The 15,075-nt window shown below is 43.4% G+C and overlaps 1 long non-coding RNA gene and 1 pseudogene across 1 annotated transcript; both read left to right on the top strand.

Moving 5' to 3' along the window:
* The first annotated feature begins 160 nt into the window (after nt 1–160).
* LOC135573714 (monocarboxylate transporter 8-like) lies at nt 161–1,316 on the top strand (annotated as a pseudogene).
* A 10,128-nt stretch (nt 1,317–11,444) lies between these two features.
* Nucleotides 11,445–13,914, top strand: LOC115135645 (uncharacterized). Its single transcript, XR_003864513.1, has 2 exons — nt 11,445–11,642; nt 12,139–13,914. It is a non-coding gene; the product is annotated as an uncharacterized LOC115135645 (long non-coding RNA).
* Nucleotides 13,915–15,075: the final 1,161 nt, after the last annotated feature.

Below are 15,075 nucleotides of genomic sequence, written 5' to 3'. Positions count from 1 at the left end.
ATTTACGATTAATCTGACATCTGCAGCGTCTAACGTGAATGCGATCTCTGCGAACATGGGATCATTGCCTTTTTGAATCCCGGCCATACCGTTGTTAATATTGATCGTTCTACAAAAGCTGCCCGTCGATTCAGTGTATCCTATTGATGTCTCTTGTCAGATGAGTTTTGTGGAGGAGCAGTTTGTTGAGAGCCCAGTGAAGGAGTGTGTCCTGCTGCCGTGAATTGGGGTGTTCTCTGACATGGTCCACCTGCTGTTTGGCAGGATGGGAGATCTGCTCCAAGGGGTATGCGGGATATTCCTGCAGTTAACCACATCAAAGAGAACATAGAAACTACTGTGAACAAGATTGGAATGCAGTCCTTCATTGGGTTGTGACTTTTCGTAGCAGGTCAGGAGAGCAATTTAGCTAACTCAGTCTCCTAACCTGCTACGCTAATTCCCCTAACCTGCTCTAAAAAAACCATAATGTGGTGTCGTCTGAGGTTGTCCTTAGGACTCAATGTTGAATGGGATTAGAAGGAAATAGTGGGGGCCAAACCTCTTTAACCCTGTCCTTGTTATCATCCTCCAGATAGGCTCCTTCATGGTGCTGGGCTTGGCATCTATGCTGGTTCCTCTGTGTGTCAGGTTTGAAGGGCTGGTTGTAGTGTGTCTACTGCTGGGGGCTGTGTGACGGCTGCTCCGTCAGCTTCATGGCCCCTGTGGCCTTTGAGCTGGTGGGCCCCCTGAGAGCTTCCCAGGCCATTGGCTACCTGCTGGGCCTCAAGGCCCTCCCAATGACCGCCGGACCCCCCCTCGCAGGTCTACCCTCCCTTCACCTCGTTTCGGGCAGTAATAAAATGGGCCACTAATTTGATGTGCTTTTTAAAAAATCACATACACCCTGTTGTAAACTTTAGTTGATCTATTGTCCTAATCTATACATGCATGAGCCTTATTGTACAATTGGTTTATCTTTGACACTGCTTTTGTCAGTTGTGAATGAATCATCATGAAGTGCTCTTCAATGATGCCTCTCTGTGTGATACTGAGTAGTATGTATTCACCGGACTACTCCATGACAGACTACCTGGCTGGGGTTCCTCCTCTCCTTTGTCCCGTACAGTATATTATTCAGTGCCTGCAGGAGGGTCAGCAAGAAACTCTCCCCTGACCTGCAACTTTTCCTTCCTGGCTCTGACCACCAGTCCCCTTCCATCCCTGATCACCAGCTTCCCTCAACCAGCCCTGACCACCATCAGTTGCAACAACCCAATGATGTTGCCAACGAAGTGACAGGCCACTGTGGTGAAGACTCATCTGTGACACGTTAGAGATCCCATAAGATGTAAATGGAGTGAACGAAAATATAAACTCAACATGCAACAATTTCAAAGATTTTACTGAATTACAGTTCATAGAAGGAAATCAGTCAATAGAAATAAATTAATTAGGCCATAATCGTTGGATTTCACATGACTAGGCGGGGGCGCAGCCATGGCTTGGCCCGCGAGTCCATAGGTCCACCCACTGGGGAGTCAGTCCCAGGCAATCAGAATGAGTTTTTCCTAACAAAAGGGCTTTAAAACAGACATATATACTCCTGTAATTTTGGCTCTTTTTTTTTGATTTAGTCAAGTCAGTCATTTGGACTAAAATATCATTGTCAGTCACATTTTTGTAATTTGATTAATGATTTAATCTAGTTATTGTCAAATTATGAAAAAAGTGGGCCCTTTTAACTAAATGCCCTCTCATTTTAGTAACATCACATTTGTATAGCCTCATTAACCTATAGTTAACATAAAACACTCATTTACATGTGCACAAACATCCTGTACAACCAACACATTTTCTGCATAACATCCTATTCTCTTCCAAACAGCAGAAATATGAGTATACAAAAAAATGAAGAACACCTGCCCTTTCCATGACATAGACTGACCAGGTTAAAGCTATGAGCCCTTATTGATGTCACTTGTGAAATCCACTTAAATCAGTGTAGATGAAGGGGAGGAGACCGGTTAAATAACGATTTTTAAACCTTAAGACAATTGAGACATGGATTCTGTATGTGTGCCATTCAGAGGGTAAATGGGAAAGACAAAATATGTAAGTGCCTTTGATAGGGGTATGGTAGTAGGTGCCAGGCGCACCTGTTTGTGTCAAGAACTGCAACTCTGCTGGGGTTTTCCCCACTCAACAGATTTCCATGTGTATCAAGAATGGTCCACCACCCAAAAGACATCCAGCCAACTCGACCTTTTGCTATGAGACTCGAAACTGAGCTGAGGGTAGCAAAATATTTCTGCAGCATTGAAGGTTCCAAAGAACAGAGTAGCCTCCATCATTCTTAAATGGAACAAGTTTGGAACCACCTAGACTCTTCCTAGAGCTGGCCGCCCCGGACAAACTGAGCAATGGGGGGAGAAGGGCCTTGGTCATGGAGGTGAGCTCCAGAGTTCCTCTGTGGAGATGTGAGAACGTTCCAGAAGAACAACTATCTCTGCAGCTCTCCACCAATCAGGCCTTTATTGTAGAGTGGCCAGACGGAAGCCACTCCTCAGTAAAAGGCACATGAAAGTCAACTTGGAGTCTGCCAAAAGGCACCTAAAGGGCTCTCAGACCATGAGAAACAACATTCTCTGGTCTGATGAAACCGAGATTGAACTTTTTGGCATGGGGGAAAAGTCAAGGGGTCTGAATACTTTTCATAATTTCCACTGAAAATGTTACGAAAACACATTTACAGGAAGAACTGTGCAGATACAGTTAAGTTTGGTAACAGATTTTTCAAGTACATATTTTTTTTTCATTTACTGTGCATGTTGTACAAAGTATGCCATATTCCAATGTGAATAAAAAATAAAAATAAATACATTTTAAATTATTCTAAGTAATAGAAAGTAAGTAATGGGGTGATGCATTGAATCTTTTTGATATTGTATTAATATTGAGAAGGTGGATATAGGCTACCTACCTCCTTGTAGCTTAGCTAATTGAAGTTGGAGGCAAACAATTAGTTACAGTTTTAATACCATACATCAAGCACCTTGTTTTTATATTGGCACTGCTGCGAAAAGTTGATGGGCACTGCCAGTCGTCTGATATTAGATGCGCTGTGGCACTGGAGAAGCCTCCTGCATCCTGATCACCAGAGATGTCTGAGAGCTCCACCGTCTACACAGCTCCGCTCAACCGTCCTCCCTGCCATGCAGTCGGTGTCCCCTGTCACCAAAGCCATATTCATAGCTTTGTTTCTCTTCGCCATCCTGCTCATTCTATACGTCATCCTCTGGTATATATGCCGAGACACCGACAATGACTACATTTAAACAAGCGAAGGTCACTTATCGAGGAAACAGAACTGTCCAAGGTAAGGAAACGGTATTGATCGAACTGCTGCCATTTTAACGGGGCTTGTTATGGCGTCAATGGCTTTTGTTGGACAGTGGCATTTGGTGACATTCCTTGTAATATTTTTTTGTTTTTAGCCAACACATTTATGAATTGATGCTACCGGACGTTTTCCATTGTGTGCTTAGGCTACTTGTTGAATGACAGCGGATGTTGCGTCTTCCAAATGAAATGTTGATGTTTTAGCTCCCATATCAATTTGGTTAAGTCCATCGTTAACAGTGCGATATTTTTAATTGAATAATCTCTGTTTTATTCAGTAAATTTGAACATGTCATTTTTTTACAAGATCAAAAGTGGACAACAATAGGCCTATAGGCTGTATGGGTTTTATCCATAAAGATGAGATTTCTGTGTAAAAATATTGCCCTGTGTTGTATTTCATCACACTCTGTAAAATGTAGAGAAGATAGCCTATGTAAAATTGAGTACATATAATGTAGAGCTAGTGATGTTCTGTCCCCCCTACAGATGCAGCTCCATGGACAGGTGATGATCACCCCACCCCACCCCACCCCAGGCCTAAATACCTATGGCATAGATAGAAGCAGCCTGTCCAACCATTGCCGGTGAGACTGTTGGGCTCAGTGGGATTCATCAGACTTGGCGGTCAAACTTGGACATGCTCTAACAGTGTGGTAAGATGTGCTTGGAGGCCACAGATAAGAGGAAGAGGAAGACGGCATGGAGCAGTCACTGCCAAGTGTAAACAACCAGGGAAGAGGGTGACTTCATAATCATCCTTCTCTCTGGTGGACTGTCCGCCGAGAGGATGGCTCAGCTTGGCCTTAAGATAGAACCCAAATACATTGTTGAATATACCCTGTGTCATGGTGACTACACCTATCACATTGCTGTATGCTGATATTGTGATCATGAAATGGTAACATGTTGAGCTTAATGTTATCCTAGTTGTCTAATAAATGTTTTATTTGGCAAGTTATGCAGCCATTTCTGTTGAGCCAATTCATTTTTCTGTAAATATCCTATGGACCCTATAGACACCTCCTTCACATAGCTTGGGCTTATACACACTAATCATGATGATACTACCTTCATGTTATATTGCCTTATAGACAGCCTTATAGACAGCCTTATAGACAGCCTTATAGACAGCCGTATAGACAGCCGTATAGACAGCCTTATAGACAGCCTTATAGACAGCCGTATAGACAGCCGTATAGACAGCCTTATAGACAGCCTTATAGACAGCCGTATAGACAGCCTTATAGACAGCCGTATAGACAGCCGTATAGACAGCCTTATAGACAGCCTTATAGACAGCCGTATAGACAGCCGTATAGACAGCCTTATAGACAGCCTTATAGACAGCCTTATAGACAGCCGTATAGACAGCCTTATAGACAGCCTTATAGACAGCCTTATAGACAGCCGTATAGACAGCCTTATAGACAGCCTTATAGACAGCCTTATAGACAGCCGTATAGACAGCCGTATAGACAGCCGTATAGACAGCCTTATAGACAGCCTTATAGACAGCCTTATAGACAGCCGTATAGACAGCCGTATAGACAGCCGTATAGACAGCCTTATAGACAGCCGTATAGACAGCCTTATAGACAGCCGTATAGACAGCCTTATAGACAGCCGTATAGACAGCCTTATAGACAGCCTTATAGACAGCCTTATAGACAGCCGTATAGACAGCCGTATAGACAGCCTTATAGACAGCCTTATAGACAGCCTTATAGACAGCCGTATAGACAGCCTTATAGACAGCCGTATAGACAGCCGTATAGACAGCCGTATAGACAGCCTTATAGACAGCCTTATAGACAGCCTTATAGACAGCCGTATAGACAGCCTTATAGACAGCCTTATAGACAGCCTTATAGACAGCCTTATAGACAGCCGTATAGACAGCCGTATAGACAGCCTTATAGACAGCCTTATAGACAGCCTTATAGACAGCCTTATAGACAGCCGTATAGACAGCCGTATAGACAGCCTTATAGACAGCCTTATAGACAGCCTTATAGACAGCCTTATAGACCATTCAAAGGAGACACTTTAAAAACATTTTTTTAGCTTTGAATCTGAATGTGTGGTCAAGGTGACTGTGTTACATTTTCATCAGTACTTACTAACGGTCAAGGTGACTGTGTTACATTTTCATCAGTACTTACTAACGGTCAAGGTGACTGTGTTACATTTTCATCAGTACTTACTAACGGTCAAGGTGACTGTGTTACATTTTCATCAGTACTTACTAACGGTCAAGGTGACTGTGTTACATTTTCATCAGTACTTACTAACGGTCAAGGTGACTGTGTTACATTTTCATCAGTACTTACTAACGGTCAAGGTGACTGTGTTACATTTTCATCAGTACTTACTAACGGTCAAGGTGACTGTGTTACATTTTCATCAGTACTTACTAACGGTCAAGGTGACTGTGTTACATTTTCATCAGTACTTACTAACGGTCAAGGTGACTGTGTTACATTTTCATCAGTACTTACTAACGGTCAAGGTGACTGTGTTACATTTTCATCAGTACTTACTAACGGTCAAGGTGACTGTGTTACATTTTCATCAGTACTTACTAACGGTCAAGGTGACTGTGTTACATTTTCATCAGTACTTACTAACGGTCAAGGTGACTGTGACTTTTCATGTTACATTTTTACATCAGTACTTACTAACGGTCAAGGTGACTGTGTTACATTTTCATCAGTACTTACTAACGGTCAAGGTGACTGTGTTTTCATCATTTTCATCAGTACTTTTCACTAACGGTCAAGGTGACTGTGTTACATTTTCATCAGTACTTACTAACGGTCAAGGTGACTGTGTTACATTTTCATCAGTACTTACTAACGGTCAAGGTGACTGTGTTACATTTTCATCAGTACTTACTAACATGGACAGTTGAAGTCGGAAGTTTACATACACTTAGGTTGGAGTCATTAACTCGTTTTTCCAACCACTCCACAAATTTCTTGATAACAAACGATAGTTTTGGCAAGTCGGTTAGGACATCAACTTTGGGCATGACACAAATTATTTTTCCAACAATTGTTTACAGACAGATTATTTCACTTATAATTCACTGTATCACAATTCCAGTGGATCAGAAGTTTACATACACTAAGTTGACTGTGCCTTGAAACAGCTTGGAAATGATGTCATGGCTTTAGAAGCTTCTGAAAGGCTAATTGACATAATTTGAGTCAATTGGAGGTGTACCTGTGGATGTATTTCAAGGCCTACCTTCAAACTCAGTGCCTCTTTGCTTGACATCATGGGAAAGTCAAAAGAAATCAGCCAAGACCCCAGAAAAAAAACTGTAGACCTCCACAAGTCTGGTTCATCCTTGGGAGCAATTTCCAAATGCCTGAAGGTATCACGTTCATCTGTACAAACAATAGTATGCAAGTACAAACACTATGGGACTACGCAGCCGTCATACCGCTCAGGAAGGAGACGCCTTCTGTCTCCTAGAGATTAACGTACTTTGGTGTGAAAAGTGCAAATCAATTCCAGAACAACAGCAAAGGACCTTGTGAAGATGCTGGAGGAAAAAGATACAAAAGTATCTATATCCACAGTAAAACAAGTCATATATCGACATAACCTGAAAGGCCGCTCAGCAAGGAAGAAGCCACTGCTCCAAAACTGCCATAAAAAGCCAGACTACGGTTTGCTACTGCACATGGGGACAAAGATCGTACTTTTTGGAGAAATGTCCTCTGGTCTGATGAAACAAAAATAGAACTGTTTGGCCATAATGACCATTGTTATGTTTGGAGGAAAAACCGGGAGGCTTACAAGCCGAAGAACACCATCTCAACCGTGAAGCATGGGGGTGGCAGCATCATGTTATGGGGGTGCTTTGCTGTAGGATGGACTGGTGTACTTCACAGAATAGATGGCGTCATGAGGGAGGAAAATTAGGTGGATATATTGAAGCAACATCTGAAGACATCAGTCAGGAAGTTAAAGCTTGGTCGCAAATGGGTCTTCCAAATGAACAATGACCCCAAGCATACTTCCAAAGTTGTGGCAAAATGGCTGAAGGACAACAAAATCAAGGTATTGGAGTGGCCATCACAAAGACCTGACCTCAATCCTATAGAACATTTGTGGGCAGAACTGGAAAAGCGTGTACAAGCAAGGAGGCCTACAAACCTGACTCAGTTACACCAGCTCTGTCAGGAGCAAACGGCCTAAATTCAACCAACTTATTGTGGGACGTTTGTGGAAGGCTACCTGAAATGTTTGACTCAAGTTAAACAATTTAAAGGCAATGCTACCAAATACTAATTGAGTGTATGTAAGCTTCTGACCCACTGGGAATGTGATTAAAGAAATATAAGCTGAAATAAATAATTCTCTCTACTATTATTCTAAAATAAAGTGGTGATCCTAACTGACCTAAAACAGGGGATTTTACTCTGATTAAATGTCAGGAATTGTGAAAAACTGAGTTTAAATGTATTCGGCTAAGGTGTATGTAAACTTCCGACTTCAACTGTATGTGTATGCTTATACACTGAGTGTACAAAACATTAACACCTTCCTAATATTGATTTGTGCCTCAATTTGTCGGGCATGGACTCTACAAGGTGTTAAAAGCATTCCACAGGGATGCTGGCCCTTGTTGACTCCAATGCTTCCCACAGTTGTCAAGATGGATGCATGTTCTTTGGGTGGTGGACCATTCTTGATACACTAGGGAAACTGTTGAGGGTGAAAAACCCAGCAGTGTTGCAGTTCTTCTAAATTGTATGTAAACTTCCGACTTTAACTGTACATACAAAGCTAAAGACCATAATCTACAGAGGGTAGTGCAAACGGCCCAGTACATCACTGGGGCCAAGCTTCCTGCCATCCAGGACCTCAATACCATGCGGTGTCAGAGGAAGGCCCTGAAAAGTGTCAAAGACTCCAGTCACCCTAGTCATAGACTGTTCTCTCTGCTACCACACGGCAAGCGGCACTGGATAGCCAAGTCTAGGTCCAAGAACAGCTTCTATCCCCAAGCCATAAGACTCCTGAACATCTAGTCAAATTGCTACCCAGACTATTCACATTGCCCCCCCCCCCCTCTCCACACCACTGCCACTCTCTGTTGTCATCTATGCATTGTCACTTTAATTAACTCTACCTACTTGTACATACTACCTCAACTAACCGGTGGCCCTGCACATTGACTCTGTACCGGCACCCCCCTGTATATATTGTTATTTCTTACTGCTCCTCTTTAATTTCGTGTTACTTTTATCTCTTATTCTCATCCATATTTTTTTAACTGCACTGTCGGTTAGGGGCTCGTAAGTAAACATTTCACTGTAAGGTCTACTACACCTGTTGTATTCGGCGCATGTGTCTAATAACATTTGATTTGATTTATATAGTATATCATATATTCTCAGAGCAGATGTCTGTATGTTTTAAGTATTCTACTGATGACTCTGCGCACATGAGTTATTTAACCTCTGGTGACCCCTATTGGTCCGTACTGTTCTTTAATCCTGTAGAGAGAACCCCACAGAGACACAGTGGGGTATGAAGAGGCTGCACACACCCTTTGATGAGTCTCCTGGCCAGGTAGAATAAACCACTCGGTGTTGCAGCTCTCCACGGCACAGCTCTATGTTTCTAATGGGTTTTCTTCGGAGGATAAATGGACCTCTGGAAATTGACTCTGAAAATATACTTATCTCTGAGATCAGTGGCTAGCCCACACCTGCACAGAGCCATTAATAGACTTACTTACCATGACACAGTTTCAGTCCTACCAGGCTCCAGTTGATAAACTTCACAGACTAAAACTAACATTCAGCCTAGATTAAACCAACATCTATAACAATAAATACGTTTTTTTTTGTTGTTGACCAAGTCGGCCTCTTTTATAAAACCCCTGATTGAATTTGCAATGGTTTTATGATCACTCCTTTGCAAAACAAATTCATGCCTCCATAAGTTTGTTTGAAAGAACATACACCGAGTATACATAACATTCAGAACACCTCCTCTTTCCATGACCAGGTGAATCCAGGTGAAAACTACGACTCCTTATTGATGTCACTTGTTAAATCCACTTCAATCAGTTTAGATGACGGGGAGGAGACAGATTAAAGAAGGATTTATAAGCCTTGAGACAATTGAGACATGAATGTTGTATGTGTGCCATTCAGAGGGTGAATGGGTAAGACAGAAAATGTAAGTGCCTTTGAACAGGGTTTGGTAGTGGGTGCCAGGCGCACCGGTTTGTGTCAAGAACTGCAACGCTGCTGGGACTTTCAAGCTCAACAGTTTCCCATGTGTTTCAAGAATGGTCCACCACCCTAAGGACATCCAGCCAACTTGACACAACTCTGGGAAGCATTGGAGTCAACATGGGCCAGCATCCCTGTGTAACACTTTCGACACCTTGTAGAGTCCATGCCCTGATGAATTGAGTCTGTTTTGAGGGCAAAAGGGGGAGGGTGGATCGCAATGTTAGGAAGGTGTTCCTAATGTTTGGTATACTCAGTGTATATTTTAGTTGCAACACTGCCACTCTGCCACCTCTCAATTGAGCACATGCCATGCAACACCACTAGATGGCGATATAACGTGTTATCACTTTGATGTGCACACAAAAATGTGTTTCACATACCCTGTCCACATAGTAAAAGTTAATTACCTCATGTAACTGAACATTTATAGTCAGCAAAGAAATAGTGCACACTACAATATACACTTCCAAGTATTTATTATAGTGCCATTCAACCCATTGAGACCTGATGAAAGGTCAAAACCTTCTTATAATAGACACACTAGGAAGCATTTCTTCTAGTGTGCAGAGGAGTCTTTTTTTGCTAATGAACATTTGTGTACTGCACCTGCTCAAAACCATTGGGTATGCAAGTGTTCCGCCATTTTTCAATATAACTGCTTGAAATGTTCTGTTTTACTGCGATGTCACTTTTCGGGTTGGTCTGTTTCAACTCAATTTAATCTTCTGAGCTGCCTTGAGTAGATATGTAACTCATTACCCTCTGGCTGTGCTATAGAGTGTAAATATGATTAAATAAATACCCTTTGCGGTGTTGGGAGAATGACCACCTGGTTTGTGTTTGTCCTGGTACTTCTCCTCTGTACTGTTTCACTGACGGACATGGCCAAGGCCACAGAAGCAGCTGAGCACTTCCCACAGCATTGGGGCTCTCTGTCCAGGACACATGATAAAGACCACATACTGGTCTACTCTCATCAGGTTACATGAAAGGAGTAATAGTAACAGTCTCCATGCTGTGTGTCTAATTTGACCGTTATATAATGGACTCATCCCAGTGAGGAGTCAGAGGAGTTATACAGCCAGACAATCCTGCCATTCTACTATCACTCAGGAACACTTCTCTACTAATTATTCACAAACCGCCAGAGACAGAGGACAGCTACACACACACTCACACTCACACTCACACTCACACACAGTTCGGTTCAATAGCTCAGGGAACAGAGGCACTGATGTGACAAGACTGCTGAGGAAAGCAGAGCTAGCGCCTCAGGGATGTGTCAGAGTGACAGACTGGCTCGCACACTCATAGACACATACACGTGGACGCACATATACACGCACACACACACACACACACACACACACAATTGTCAGATTTTGATCTCTCATGTTTTGTAATAGCGCATGACGAATGCCGGCAAATACCTAGATGGAATGTGGCTGTTGTGTAGTTATTATATAACATCAGAGGAATCAAATGATTGAGTCCAACAATCAGTTTGGGAGCCAAAGCCCTGACTCACACAGCTGAGTTCACTAGGCATTCAGCATTGATGAATCATTTGTAACTAATTGCAATTCACTGATAATTAATAAGGCAATACACTTGAATAGGCCCAGCCTCCATGGGGTGTAAGCACAGAGCACCCGGCCAGCATGATGCGTGGAGAGCAGATGCTTGGCAGAGGGGGGGGGGGGTGTTTGTTCCTCTAGTTAATATTTAATTTAGGAGGGGCTGTGTTGAAGTACAGGGTCAGGGGGGAAGGTCCTGCTCTGGACTGAGCAGATGCTGAGCCACAGAGCACCTCTCAGGCTCTGACATGGGGCTGGGACAGCTAGGGAGCTCTCTGGTCCACTCAGGCTGCTGGTGGGTTTAGGTAGTGTCCACATGCCACTTGAGGTGTCCTACCTGTTCTGTTCCACCTATTCCTGGGCCATGTGGTGGAGTTGCTGTGGATCCCTCGCCTCGGGAGGAAGGTGCCAACCAGAGGTAGTCTTTACTTTTATCAACAATTTGTTTGGAATTTGACTAACCTCTTTACATATGTTTTTAATTACTCAGTTATTATGCTATATTAATTAACGGTGCTGACAATGGCCCTTGGTCAGGGCAGGCCCAAGCCTTTTGAGGGCCCAAGGCGAGATAAAAATAAAAAAAGTTGACAAATGAATTTCCTGTAATTCTATGCATTTTGCCATGCTAATATAATATCTGAGTGAGAGTGACTAACAAAATCAATGGGGGCCCCTGGAGGTCAGAGCCCCTGGGTAATTTGGCCATGATTACTACAAGGTTTAGATAGCTGGTTAGACTAATTTACCAATCCATTTTTATTTTGCTGACAGGCTAATTGAGTGAATGTAAGTGACTGACATAACAAGAGAGAAACTGATGATGCACAACCAATTTCCAAAATGGCACTTTATGTATTCTACTTACTCTCAGCACATTTTTTTAATGTGTTTTTGTCTTTATCTGTTTTTAGGTCAGGAGTCACTAATCGACCGCTTATTACTTATGCCCAGGGCCGGCCCTGCCCTTGGTAATGGTTTTACTGCCCAAGCCTGTGATTGCATCCCCTGCCTACCTCTGTCCCCCATGCTCAGTAACTGGAATCTGTCCCTGCAGACACACTGTAGAGCAGGGCCGGCTGGTTACTGCGCCCTGGGGTCAGGCTGCTCGCCCTGGCTGCTCACTCTTTTAGAGGACTCACTGGGGAGTTATATGTACTGTATATAGTTTGCATGTGGGAGTTTTTTGTTTGTATAGCTATATCACTTACTGCATATCAGCATTTGGACTCACATCTGTAGTGTTAAGGCAGGAGTGGCCGGCGCAGTGACATTGATTACATTGTAATGTGTAATACAATACCTATGTGGTAATACAATACCTCATGGTGGTAATACAATACCTCATGGTGGTAATACAATACCTCATGGTGGTAATACAATACCTATGTGGTAATACAATACCTCATGGTGGTAATACAATACCTCATGGTGGTAATACAATACCTCATGGTGGTAATACAATACCTCATGGTGGTAATACAGTACCTCATGGTGGTAATACAATACCTCATGGTGGTAATACAATACCTCATGGTGGTAATACAATACCTCATGGTGGTAATACAATACCTATGTGGTAATACAATACCTCATGGTGGTAATACAATACCTCATGGTGGTAATACAATACCTCATGGTGGATCCATGAGGTGAACCAGTGAACATCACATTTAGATTTGAATCATTTAGCAGATGCTCTTGTCAAGAGTGACTTACAGGTAGCTAGGTGGGAGAACCACATATCACAAGTATCATAAGTAGAGTCAGAGCTAAAGAAGGGGGGGGTTATTTAAGAGTGTTTGAAGAGGAAGGGTTTCAGAAGTTTTCGGAAGTTGGGTAGGGTATGTATGTGTGAACCACGCAACACTTGCAAATAAAGGACCATCAACTCCATTTTATGTCTGGACATGACCGTATTATTATTATTGAACATATGGGCAATTACATCTGTTTTTCCAACCAGTTGCACTTCTAACTGGTTTTGTTGTAGTCCTGGGATACTATTTCCTACTTTGTTTATTTAGCAGTGTGAATGTTAACTTAGAGCTGAGCTGGTGTAAGTCTGGGGAGGGGGAAGAAGGGGGAGGGGAGAGAAGGGCCAGGTGTGATGGTGTCAAGACTCGTCAGGAGCAGTCAGGAGGTGCTGACTGTGGAGCCTGTATGGTGTCACCTTCCACACCTTCAGAGGTGAGCAGCAGGACCTGTAGCTGCAGCTGTAGAAACATCCTGCCCAAGAGGAGACACCCTCAAGACAAAGGCCCTACCGAGGAGACAGCATCTACAAACAACCACACATCATCACAAACACTTCCTTCAGCAGGCAAGTGGGGCCATGCCTTTTCCCAACAGTAGCTCAGTGTTAGGTTTGTCCACTAGGAGGCGAGAGGGAGACATGTTTATAGTGCAGGTGTGGTCAGACTAAGTTCTCCAATGACCTCAATGCTGTCGGATGCTCTTCCATAATGATTGTAAGGGATTGTAAAAGTAAACAAAACAATTGTGGCAGTGAACATGATTCTTTAGCTCCATAAAGTTTATTGTTGATTTTTTTCTCCCACTTTAAATAATAAGTGTCTGTGCAAACTTTGACTGTGTATTAATAAGTGCATGTATGCATGATGAAATAAATACGTGGTACTCCTTTGTCACCACACTCCACATGTCAGTGCATCATGACATGAGCCACAGATTAGACTCCTCCCGTTACAACCTAGGATACGCCCAGCTGCACACCTGTCATTCTATAGAACCTCCCCCTATGTAAAGTATACGTACCCAATACTCCACACACCACTAACCAACAAGCTGCAGTCCATGGATTTTTGGAACGTCATTTCTAAAATAAGAAAATGATCAACTTTGACCCTAGCACAGACACTCCAGTAAACGACCAGAGAAGCTAAGCATCCATTTTGACCTAACGCCCTCCAGACTCCTGTGAGAAGCTGTTGACAGCTTGGGGACAAGAGGCCGACACCGTGGCAGAAGTGTTTTACAAGAGCACCCACGCACAATAACATGGGGCCCTTTTCTCACTGGTGCAGCTAAAATACAAAACAGCTTGAAGTTAGATGGTGTTGAGAATCTCCCTAGTCCAGGCAGAGATCCCCAGCTGCTGCAGTGTGCGCTCTGCTGGGCAGGGACAGAGGAGTGGGCAAGCAGCACCGGGGAGGACAGGCACCAGGCGGTCAGACTCTCCACCTGACACCTGAGAGTCAGTGGTTCGGGAGGAACAGCTGAGCACTGGCGTGCCTGGACACCTCCTCTGGGTCCTGCGTTGCTGAACACACAGTCACACAGTTACATAGCAACCCTGCTGGGGCCCGCAGACACAACATGAGTCTCATTACTGAGAGCATGACAAAAAGGGAGAGAGGCTCAAGACCTCCCTCGCTGGGTATGCCAACATCGTTTTTTGGTTTCTTGAAAAAAAACATGTATATCAAGGCTAATTTGATCACAGTCCTCAGTATCCATGGGATTGACACCAGATGAGATGGGCACAACTGAAACAACATCCCAGTCAGTGCGTTCCCTTCTCCTCTCTGTCTTAAAAACACAGCCTGCAGGGGAAACAGTCCGGAGTCACAGAGGGGGAACAAGACCGCTGATGGTTTGTTTTGAGGAGCTAATAAACAAGTCATTTACAACAGCCCCTGAAACGACAACTTGATTACGTAACAGTGGGCTTCTGTAGAATATCCAAGGGGGGGGGGGGGGGGGGTGTATGGAAAGGGAGTTACAGGTGTGCAAAGGAATGCATAGTGGGAAAGGGTGGACTTACTCTAGGAGAATGACTTTGACTTGAATGTATCGTTATACCCATATGTTTACCCATAGTCTGTCAA

The sequence above is a fragment of the Oncorhynchus nerka genome, linkage group LG10 (genome assembly GCF_034236695.1).
Source record: "Oncorhynchus nerka isolate Pitt River linkage group LG10, Oner_Uvic_2.0, whole genome shotgun sequence".
NCBI classification, from domain to species: Eukaryota; Metazoa; Chordata; class Actinopteri; order Salmoniformes; family Salmonidae; genus Oncorhynchus; species Oncorhynchus nerka.
The sequence above is the reverse complement of the archived record's forward strand: the minus strand, read 5'-3'. Positions and strand labels throughout refer to the sequence as shown.